We start from the raw sequence: 11384 nt of genomic DNA, 5'->3' as shown, positions 1-11384 counted from the left end.
TGTGAGGCTGCCTGACTGAGGCCGGCTCTGCCCCCAGCTGCTCCCTGCTGTCCATCAAGGGTCTCATGGAGCAGGTCAGGACCCAGGCAGTGTGGAGGCTGGCCCCAGACCATCCAGGGACCGCATGCTGGACTCAGTGTGGATCACAGGAAGCCGGGCCCCAGTGCCCAGACTCTCTGGGGCAGCACTGGCCACATGTCACAAACAAGCTCGACAGCAGGGACGGCGTGTGGCCTCCTCCCTGGGGACCTGCCCCCGGTGTTGGGGATGTCCAAATCTTCTCCCACAGGCCATGAGGAAGTCAGCAAAGCCTGGCTCTGCTTCATCCTGGCCCCTCCGGGCACAGGTCTGGGAAGTGCTGTGTCCCAGGGCACCACCAGTGGTTGAGCGTTAGAGGAAGAACCCAGGCGCTGGTCTTGGCCTGAGAGTGGCAGCTCTTCCCAGGCCTGGAGCTAGAAAGTAGGGCAGCCTCACCCTGCCTGGACCTGTCCAGCGGAGGGGACGGTGAGCAGGCTCCCTCCTGTCCGCAGGGTTTTGCAGTGAATCCACCCCTCCAGCCAGTGCTGGCCTTGGGCAGGCCACGCAGGCCCGCACAGGACGCTGCACACCTCAGCTCGGCCTGTGAGCTGCAGGCTCCCCTGCCAGGCTCGGGGACCGCAGCCCCAGCCTCCTCTCCCTGGGGCAGACCCAGGGGGCCAAGCAGGGCAAGGCCACTCACAGACCTGCATGTGCCCAGCAGCCTCCCAGGCAATCTCACTGCAGGCTGGTTTCTGCTAACAGCATTTCACAGATGATGAGACCGAGCACAGAGCGGCTGCCTCAGGTCCCTCGGCTGGAAGGGGGTGGTTCTTAGAGTTCACCCAAGCGCATCTGTCTGGGCCTGGAAGCCAATCTGTGGGATGCAGGGCCATTGCAGCTGGATTAATGTCACTGTCAATGAGTACGGTGCAAAGTCCCTGGGGTAGCAGGGCTGGGAGCTGGTGCAGCTCCATCCCTGACAGGACCTGGTGCCCTGGGGTCGGTAGCAGGGTTAGGATGATGAACCAAGCCCAGCAGAGCTTCAGGAATGGGAATCACGCTGGAGAGAAGACCAAGGGACAGACTCTGGGACAGCCTTCTCCATCTCAGTGGAGGCCTTTCAAAGAGAGAAACCAGCCTCGGTATAAAGTAAGCCACCAGCAGGGTGACAGTCTGCTTCTCACCAGAGCAGGGCGTCCCTGCCTGCCTCTGAGGCTGTTCCCCTTGTTCCCCCACTTCTGAGGCCCTGAGGGTGATCTGAGGCCGTCCACTGGTAGGACCCAGGTCTCTCCTTGCTGGGGTGCACAAGGCTGGAGTCGGAACTGCATAGAGGGCTGTCCCCGGCCAGCCTCTGCCTTCTGTTTTCGTCTGCTGTGTCAGGTCAGTGGCAGCCATCAGCATTGGGGAAAGGACTCATCAACCCCTGCTGTAGCGGGAGACAGCAGCACATGTGTCCTCGCGAGATCTCAGCTGTGATCTTGCTGCATGAGAAGACTCAGATGCACCCAGGAAATGCATGTTGTCCATTCAGAGTTAAATGGATGCATTCAAGTTCATCCCTATACCCAAGGCTGAGCCGCGTGGTAGACATCTGGGCGACCCGCTGGCTCCGGGCCAGTTCCCTTGGTGCCTCTGCTCCTGTCTTGGCCTGACTGGTGTACTTTGCTGATGTGAAGAGGTCAGAGCTGGGAAAGTCCAGGCCACAGGTCAGAGACAGGCTGGCGCATCAGCCGAGGTCCTGGCCGCCCTCCACCCTCAGCTGCCAGTCTCCGACCTCCAAGGAACTGCACAGCAGGACCCGCGCACAGAACGGGACCCAGCTGCCTGCTCATCGTGATGGAAGCGCTAAGGACACACAGCCTCGCTCCTGCCGCAGGCTCTGGGGATAACTAACAGCATTCCTCGCCTACCACACGCCAGGGCACTGAGCTAAGTGCGCGCCTTGGATCGTCCGCTGGAAGCCTCAGGACAGCCCTGGAGTCAGGCGTTAGCAGGACCATTTTATAAACAGAAGAAGCAGAGGCTTGGGATGTATGCAAAACACAAGCCTCTCCACCGAACTGCACGCACTGCTGAGGGTTGAGCCTGGACAGGCTGGGCCACACAGGGGGCCCCGCTGGAGTCCCAGGCGGCCTCAGGGCAGAGAGCAGGGTGGGGGCAGGAAGTCCCCGCGTCCTCATTTCCTGTTCTCTCCCAGGGTTGGTACTGCTGTCCGGCCCCTGCTCAGGACGGCTTTGGGCAGGATTCGGTAGAATCACAGGGTCTTGGCCAGGAGCCGCTGTGGCCCCGTGAGTGTGTTGCCCCAGTTTCAGGCAGGTGCTCCCAACCATCTGGCCTGGGAGTGGACCCCCGCTGTGCACGGGAGCACAGACGCTATGATGATGTCCGCAGTGTGGCTCATGAGGAAGGAACCACCTCTGCCTGGGGCTGGGTCGGCACCAGACACCGCAGGGCCAGGAGGGCGGCATTCCCACGTCACCCTGGGCCACACGACAGACGCCAGGCCCTGGGACTAAGAGAAAGGGCTGTGCCTGACACAACACCGCCACGGCCACCTCCACCTGCCGGGACCAACTCCTGACACGTGCAGTGCTTGCGGGGGGCCCGGGGGCTCTGGGAAGGAACCAAGCGCAGAGCCAGGTGTAAGGAAGGGCTGAGCGCATGGTGGCCGCTGTCACTGCTGGGATCTGCACAACGGGGACAGCAAGGCAGGGGCAGAGGCCTGAGGGTCTCCCCTGACCAGCAGCGGCCAAGTTTCTTGGGAAATTTGACACCGCACCTGCATTATGGACCTGGACAACGCCACAGCCCCCTGCTTAGCCACTGTCACTGTCCAGCTCAGCCAAGAGGACCGGACAAGGCTGCTCGGTCCTGGGCTCAGCACCGTGTGGACTTGATACACAGCTGAGGAAGTTGGGGTGGCCCAGCCCGTCATGGAAGAGGGACACAGGACGCCTTGGGATCTCTGTGCGGCGCCTTCCACAGGAGACCCTGTCCCTACCACACCGGGATTTATGGAGAAGCTCTGACAGAGCCTGGCCCAGTCACCAGGAAGAGCAGCTTCCTCTGGAGCTCCGGGAAGTGAGTTCTGCCGGGCCTTTGCAGACGGCTCTGCACCCCACCAGACCAGGCCACCCGAGGACCAAGAGCATCCCTACCCCTGGCCTGGGTGCAAAGGATTAGTAGGTGGCTTTCTCCGTGTCACGGCAGGAAGCGGCGGGAGGAACTCACTGCACAGCACGGTCTCCCTCTCATTCAGGTCTCCGTCTCGTCCAGCACCGGGCCCAGACACGGGAGCCACACCCATCTGTACCTTGGCTTCTGCAGAGCACAGAATCGCCCTGAGCCTCGAGGCTCTGCACTGCCTGCCCCGTGGCCGTCACAGACTTGTCCTGCCCTACCCCGATGGTGCTGTGTGCGGTGGTCGCTGCCAAGGCTGTTCTCCAGGCCAGTCTTACCGACCTTGCACCATCCTTAGCTATTGAACCGATCTGCTACGACACTGGAGGGTGCTTGGTGGCACCACGAGCCTCTGGGGCTAACGGCCCTGTTTCTCTCTCTCCTCCACCATGACCTCCCACCTCGCTGTCCCGAGAGTCCCATGGGGCCGACACACCTGCGCACCATGCGCTCAGTGCCTGCTACCGTCCACCGGAAACCGCACGGCAAGCGAGGGAATTCCACCCAACAGCCTCTGCAGAGAGGAGATGAGGGCAGGCTGGGAAGGGCAGGCTGGCTCTGACTCCGCCTTCCTTCTGGTCTGGCTGAGTCTCTGTGCGTGGTTTTCCATCTGGTGCGTCCCACAGCCGCCTGTCCCGCCCTGCTTGGAGGTGAGCCGCACCCACTGTGCAGGCGGCTGTGATGGGACTCTGTACCTGGGCCCCTGTGAATAGCGCTGTGGGGCCAGGACATGCCGTTCCCTCTCCACACTCTTCCTTTGTTTCCTTCCGGTAGAGAGGTGATGGATCCCACGGCAGGGTTTTTGAGGAACCAACACACCGTTTTCCAGGGGCTGTGCTAACTGCATTCCCACTGGCAGTGCCCAGCTGCTCCCTGCAGAGGGGAACTTGTGCCAGGGTAAAGGGGCAGCGCTGGCTTTGTGACCTGCATGGATCGCTGTGTTTCCCATCCACTCTCCTGTTGCAGGACCAGAGAGCCGGACTCGCAGCCCATGGCCCTGGGTCAGAGTCACCATCTCCACCCTGTTCCCTCCTTGCAGCTGGGGCTGGAGATCTCACCAACACCCAGAGGTCTCACAGCCCAGGGTGCACCAGACGCCAGCCCTGGGTCCTGGCCCCACTCAGCACCCTGTGTGCCCTCGGGCAGCCACTCAGCCCCTCTGAGCTGAGTCCCACACCGGTAGCCGGGCGATGCCTAACACCCTGATAGGGGACAGGAAGGGAGAGCAGAGCAGCAGCTGCTGCTGTCGCAGACGCAGTGTCTCACCACTGCCCTCTGCACCTCAGACACCGAGCAGTGGCCTAGCCACTCCCCGTGGGAACTGCCTTGGAAACCGGAGCGGGGGTCACACAGGACCCAGGGAGGAGGACGGAGGGCCTCCTGCGGCCAGGTTGGGGCAAGAGCTGGGCCTGGTGATCGGGGCCGTGTCCCAGCTCCGTGTCTAGGAGCCCACCCCAGTGCCAGCCCCCTGGGTGCCGCCACCTGGGAAAGAGCAAGCGCTGTGGGACCCGAGTCGCCTGAGGCCGAGGCGGGATGTGTGCCGTGCTGCTCATGCTGCGGCTGTTCGGGGTCTGCAGTCTGTTCTAAATTTAAGCACGGAAAATGTCAAGTCATCTCGCTATTTAGCTTGGGGAAAGAGGTTTAAATGTATGGGTGGGTGTGCTAAGATCTTCTGCTTCATTTCATACCCTTAAATCCACAGCTGACCGAAAAGCGGCTTCCTGAGCCGCTTCCTGTGCTGGTCCCCAACGACCACCCCCAAACCACAGCGGGCCGGGACCTCGCCCCACCCCGCCCCACCCAGTGCTCCACGATGGCCCCCACGGCCCCCGCCTCCAAAGCTCAGCCCACAGCCCAGGTCAAACCGTGCACTCCCCCGACCAGGCTCCTATGGGCCTCGACCTCGGCCCGGGCCAGGCAGCAGTAGCTACAGAGGTGGCCCCAGCTGCAGGGATACTGGACCGAGAGCGGAGGCCGAGGGACACTGCTGGCTCTGACGGCCTGAGTCACTTTCAGTATCTGGACTTCGCTAGAAGAAGGCACCAGGTAAACAAAGCTGCTCTGGTCCCTGTCTTCCTAGGGAGCACCTTTGATAACATTTCCCTGTGGAAGGCCTGAGGAGACACCTTTGTCACAACTGAAAACCTGTGAAAAGGCAGAGGAGAGGCCGCCTTTCGTTCACCTCCTACCCAGATCTACCACACCCTCGCCTGTACCGAAAAGAAAGCCTATCTACGGCTCTGTAAACCAGAGCCCTGGCGGTGCGTTTTCCCAGCCGAGAAGTGGTGTGTTCCAGTGTCCTTGGTCACAGACCGCAGCCCCCACCAGGGCCCAAAAGCCATGGGTCTTCAGCTGCCCCGACTGACTGCATGGCCGTCTCTTCTCTCCATTGTCATTCTGGGGGCTGGGGATTTAGCTCAGTGGCAAAGTGCCTGCCTGGCAAGCACAAGGTCATGAGTTCGGTTCCCGGTACCGGAGAAAAAAAAACCAAAAAAAAAAACAAAAAAAAATCCATTGTCATTCTGCACACATTGTTTCCAGAGTTTCATGGTTTGCTTAACTTCTGTCTGCAGAGCTCAACTGAGTCAGCCTTCATGTCAGCCTCAGCCAAACTATGTCCACGGAACCAGGGCAACGACATCCCTCGCCCAAAACTGTGAAATCAAGCTTGGTGTCATGTAACTCCAGCACTTGGGAGGCTGAGGCAGGAGGTTCTCCATGAGTTCAGAGCCACCCTGGGCTGCACAGTGTGTTCAAGACCAGCTTACACTACATAGCAAGATCCTATTTCAAACAAACAAAAACAACCAAATATCTGAAATCCAAAATGCTCCAAAATTGGAAGCTCCATCCTGATGCCATAAGTAAAAAGCTCCATCCCAACCTCAGGGGCAGAGGGAGTCAAAATGCAGGTGCCCTACATGTCGTATAAATGACCTTCAGGCTGTGAGCATCAGGTGTGCCTGAAACATGGGAGAATGTCTCACTGAGGGTCCCAGCCCCAGGTCCAGTCCAGCCTCATCTCGTCCCAAACATGTGGAAACATCTGGGCTGCACACCGCTCCTGCTCCCAGGTGCTTCAGCGAGGGGACGTGGCCCGCGTCAGAGAGCACCAGGAGGGATGAGACCATGGGGGGCGGCTGCCGTTCTGCTAGCGCCTCTGCCGTGTTCCCATTGAGTCACCAGGGAGGGTTGAATGCATAGGACTTCAGGGCCATGGCGAACCCCGCAGACATCAACCTGGGGTCAGTCCTGCTGTGACGGAGGCGGCGTCCTCAGCACCATCCTCCCGGGCCGGTGTCCACGCCGAGGCCCTCCCAGGCTTGTCTTCTCAGTTTCAGCTCAGGATGAGGAAACGCAGGGTCCGGGTGACTTAGGGAGGGGGGCTGCTTTCTTCCTCTCAGATTCGGTCAGGGAGCAGCGCCTTTACTGATGACGTCCCATCGTGAAAGCGACAGGACCAGGTGAATGTGACAACCACAGGCTCCTCTAAGACTCAGATGGGCAAACTTGGGTCCCCTCAGACCAGGCACCTGCAAGCTGACCCCTCACTCAGCTTTTCTCAGGTTGTACCAAAACATGGCTGTGGGGCCACCTGTCTGGGCCAGGTCTCCTTACTGTTTGTTTGGGACAGTACTGCTATGCATCCAGGCTGGCCTTGAACTCACAGAGATCCTCCTGCCTCAGCCTTGAGCACTAGGATTACAGGCCATTGCCTCCAGGTCTCCTTACTGGCTGGGCCGGAACCCCTCAGCTGTGCAGTGCCCAGCATGCTCCCACAAACCCGGTCTTTTTCCCCCACAGATTCTGTGATTTTATGTAACCGAGAAAGGAAAAGGCTGCCGAATCCTTGCTGTCATGGGCATAAACACACTGAGATGTTCAAAGTGAAAAGCAGAGCTGAAAGTCAGTACAGAAGCTGTTTAAAGTACGAACAGGACACTGAGCTGTTTTGTTTCACTTTTCCTGTTTCACGGCATGTCCTGAAGAGCGTTTCGTGTCACTCTTTGTCCCTAAGGCTCCACCGCGGTCACCGGGCTGGGACAGATCCTCACGTGCTGAGCTGCGCTCCTGTGAGAAGCTGCAGGCCCAGGTTTGCTGGGCGTAATGATTGCGTGCCTCAGGAGGACTTGGTTCACGTCTTAATTCTTTCTGGGTTACTTTCTAACTGCAGCAAACATCTTCGTTTATATGTGATTGTTACTCTACTTTTACTGTGATGCGAGGAAGTAAGCACACTGAAGACAAACAAACCCTCACAGGGAGGGCAGCATGCAGCTCACCATGACACCGTGGGTCGCTCCCGCACCCACGGACCTCAGAAACGACCCTGCAGCTGGTGACACGTGGGGAAAACTGTCCCCCGGGTGCAGCGTCAGGAGCCATGCATGCTTGGTTACCCGCAGGTTTCTGCTGCTGTCCCCGGAGTGCCTGTCCCCACGGAGCCGCCTCTGAGTGAGCACAGCGAGCCTCCCCGGCGCATGCGCGTCCCAGCCTAGCTTGCTTGGGTTTCTGCCCACTGGGCCTGTCCTGTGCCCTCACGGCGGCTCGGAGTCCCGCCTGCCTGTGCCTCACCCTGTGCTGACTCTGAGGTTCATGCTCTGCGGCTTCTCCAGATGCCCGCAGATCTCCACCCCACTTCCCTACAGAAGCGTGAGCCCAGCGCGTCTGAGTCACCTGCTTTGCTTCCCCCGAGCAGGGCGCTCCTCCCGACTTCTGCTTTGAGAACCCGTGCTGCAGCCTCCCGCACACTTTTCAGGCCTCTGTGAGCTTCACACACTCGATGACGACCTTCAGCCCTTTGCTCCTCTTGAGTGACCTTGCTGCCTTCGTTCTCTGCTTTCCGTGGTCAAATCTTCTCCCGCAGTCACTAGCCACTCATGAATGTAATGAACAGCTAGATCGGCAGTGGGACCCTCCTGCACACCGGCCACAGGGCGCTGCTGTATCGCTGAAAGCTCCCACAGGTCTACCCTCACTGACCTAGACCATATTTTTTGCTCAAAAATCAGTGTTGGCAGGTTTGGGGCGCATAAGTGTACAACTGTAATCCCAGCACTCGAGGAGGCCGAGGCAGAACCACCACAAGTTCAAGCCAGGCCTGGGGCCTTCGTAATCCGCTGTCTCTAAATACACAATAGAACGGGCTGGAGCTGCAGCTCAGTGTGAAGTAGTTTCTTACCCATCTCCAGAACTGGATTAAAAAAAAAAACAAAAAAACAGGAAACAAAGCTATGATAGGATCCCAGGGCCTCCTGGGGGTATTTTCAGTCTCTCAATCTGGCGTTTAGAAGCCTCTCTCCTCCACTGGGGGTCATTGCCCCATTCCCCTGCACGGCTCTTTGTGACCACCAAACCTTCCCCCTCCCTGCGGATGGGATGCATGGGGTGGGTGTCCGCCTGACACCCGAGGGATGCTCTGAGCGTGTCTGGAATGTTGTTCCTGGCGAGGTGAGCCCTTGATTTGGGGGACTGCACAAGCAGGTCGCCCTCCGCAGTGCGGACCAGCGCCACCCAACCTGCTTGGAGCTCCACTGGAACACACAGGCGCAGGAGGCTGGATTCTCCACACAGCCGGGGATCCCGCCCCGCACGGCACGCTGCACACTCACTCTCGCTCACCCAGCGCTCCCGCCTCACAGTGAGCGGGAACTCACCCACGGCTGTCCCAGGTCTCGAGCTCCTGGGTGCTGGACTGTGGGACTTCCTGCCCATCACCACACAAGCCCGCTCCTCCCCACTCTCACATTTAGCTGTGTTCTGCCAATTCTCTTTCCCCAGAGAACCTTAATGCGTGCCTGAGCTTGTTTGCCTTTGGTGCTCCCAGGCCTTATACCCATCCTTGGAACACTTCTCTTCCTGGGCAAACCCAAATTCACTTTGGAGATCCTAGAGAGAGGCCACTGTCTGCAGAAGCACCTCTGACCACTCCAGCTAGAAGTGCCTCTGCCCCTGCTGTCGGGAGCACCAGCAGCTCCAGCTCCCATCCTGGGAATTTCTGCAGCAGCCTCGCCTCCCCTGGACAGGGAGCTTTGCCACAGAAGCCGCCCGAGCCTGAGCATCTCCAGGTCCCCCCGGAGCATGCTGGCTAACTGCGGCTGTGTTGCACAGACATGAGCGGAATAAGAATCACCAGAATGCGGCCTTGGGTCACAGGAGCGCTGTGTGACCAAGCCCAGAGAACGCGAGGGAATTCCTCGTCTGAGAAATCAGACGGTGCTTTCAGGCTGGGCAGTAATGAGTGTTATTTTTTTACTCTGGCAACTAACAAGAAATAGTCTACCCTCGGGGTATGCAATCTCATTTTATCTGAATGAGGGATGCACAGCTCATGATAACAACCAGCCAAATATCAGAGACATCTGTAGCTCACCGTCATTAGCTTTTCCCAGCACAGTTCATTAAAGAAGTCCTGCCGGCCCCCATGGTATACACATAGCTGCTTGTTCACAGCAGGGTTAGTAGTGGAAGTCCTCAAAGCTCCCAGCTGTCATTTCTTCCAGAAAAAAAGCCCATCATGATCAATGTAATGTCTCCTTTACGACCTCCTGGCTACTGGATACCAGATTCTAGCTCTGGGAACAGGAACAAGAGAACTCCGTAAAGCAGTGAGTTATCACAGAGCTGGTACCTCTCTGGGGGTGGGAAACATTAGCACACGCTCACACTAGCGCCTCTGCACACCAGTGCTCCTTACCCTTCACCTGGCTCTTGTGGAGAAGTGGCTTCAGGCACCTTCCTGTCAAGCAGAAATCCTGACCCAACCGCAGCCATTTTGTTCAGTAAAGCTGCAGCCATTGTGTTCTCTGCCACTGAACTCAGCTAAATCACGTGACTCGTGATCAAACTGAAACACCTCACCCACCTGAACCGGGCTCCAGGCACCGGGCGTGGACACTTGTGCTGCCACACAGGCTTCCAGGTTGTTCCGTGGTGCAGTTCAAGTCCGGGAACCAGCACTCTACATCGGCGCGCTACAATCCAAAGCTAAAAGAACTGGGCTAAACTTATATCCAGTAACGAACAGAACATGTCTCTGGGCTTCTGGTTTCCTATCCATTCCTAAAATACCGTGCCTCTTTCTGTTCTGGCCCAGTGCTCAGCTGATGAAAGCATTGCTGTCATGGTTTGACAAATGTTCTGAGCTACAGATAATATTACAATTTTAGCTTGGCCCTTTTGGTTAAATAAACAGAGACCCGCTCAAGCGAGCCAGCTTAAGTTAGGAAGTGTTTACTATGAGGACTCACATGAAGTGATTAAGGAGTCTCTGGATATCTGAGAAGAGGAAATCTAAAATAAGGTCTGGCCATGCGGAGTCTGTAGCTGGAAGACGGCTTCACTTAGCTTCCTCTGCTGAAATGTTCCTGATGTCCCACAGCTTCAGCACGCGGGGCTAATTCTTGCAGGGCCTTCCAGTGAGGAAAAGGGTGTGGTGACAGGTTCAGCCGATCTTGTGGGTGCCGCGCTGCTGGTCATTTGTGTTGACAGTTATTCAACAATTGGTACAGAAGAAACATCACCTGAGCAGAACAGGCATTAACTGATGAGAACAGGATGTTGGCCAGGTGCGGTGGACACTGAATCCGCAAGCCTGGCCAGGCCATACCAAGGCATTCTTGCTGCATGTCAGGCTGTGTAGATTTGTTCCTTCAGAGACCGCAGTGAGCACAACAAAAAGACCCATGTGCACACAAATTTGGACTTTTTTATTCAACAATATACCCACAGGTTCCAATATGGTGTGCAGCAGGTAATAACTTCCCTTGGTATTTGTCAATAATTAAACAATACCACTGAATATATTTAAAATCTAAGCGCTAAATAATATTTAACATCACGCTTTCCTTGTAAATGAACGTTCGGCCTCCATGTGTACTCCTCTTGCCCTGTCCCATGGTACCGGCATTCACACAGACTTTCCACACCTTCTAAGTCATCCTCTTACCTCCAGGATCGCTTTTTAATATAGCTTCTGTACGGTACCTCCAAAAAAACAGCATTTAGGTGTTTCTGTTGATTTTTGATTTTCCAGTTTGAGTATAAATTTATGAAGAGACAAAACATAAAAACATACATAATACAAAATAGTAGCTATTCGGGTGGTAACAGGAGTAGTTAGGGAGAGGCTCGACCTGGTAGTGTAATTTTTTATGTTTTTACCTTTAAAAATTAAAATATTAACA

General features: G+C 57.0%; 1 long non-coding RNA gene across 1 annotated transcript; it reads left to right on the top strand.

Moving 5' to 3' along the window:
* Positions 1–5961: 5961 nt before the first annotated feature.
* Positions 5962–7129, top strand: LOC106148203. The gene is made up of 2 exons (XR_001233424.1): positions 5962–6662; positions 7003–7129. It is a non-coding gene; the product is annotated as an uncharacterized LOC106148203 (long non-coding RNA).
* Positions 7130–11384: the final 4255 nt, after the last annotated feature.

The sequence above is a fragment of the Chinchilla lanigera genome, unplaced genomic scaffold, assembly GCF_000276665.1.
Source record: "Chinchilla lanigera isolate Chin_1 unplaced genomic scaffold, ChiLan1.0 scaffold00016, whole genome shotgun sequence".
In the NCBI taxonomy this organism is placed as follows: Eukaryota; Metazoa; Chordata; class Mammalia; order Rodentia; family Chinchillidae; genus Chinchilla; species Chinchilla lanigera.
This window is presented reverse-complemented; position numbering and strand designations above follow the sequence as displayed.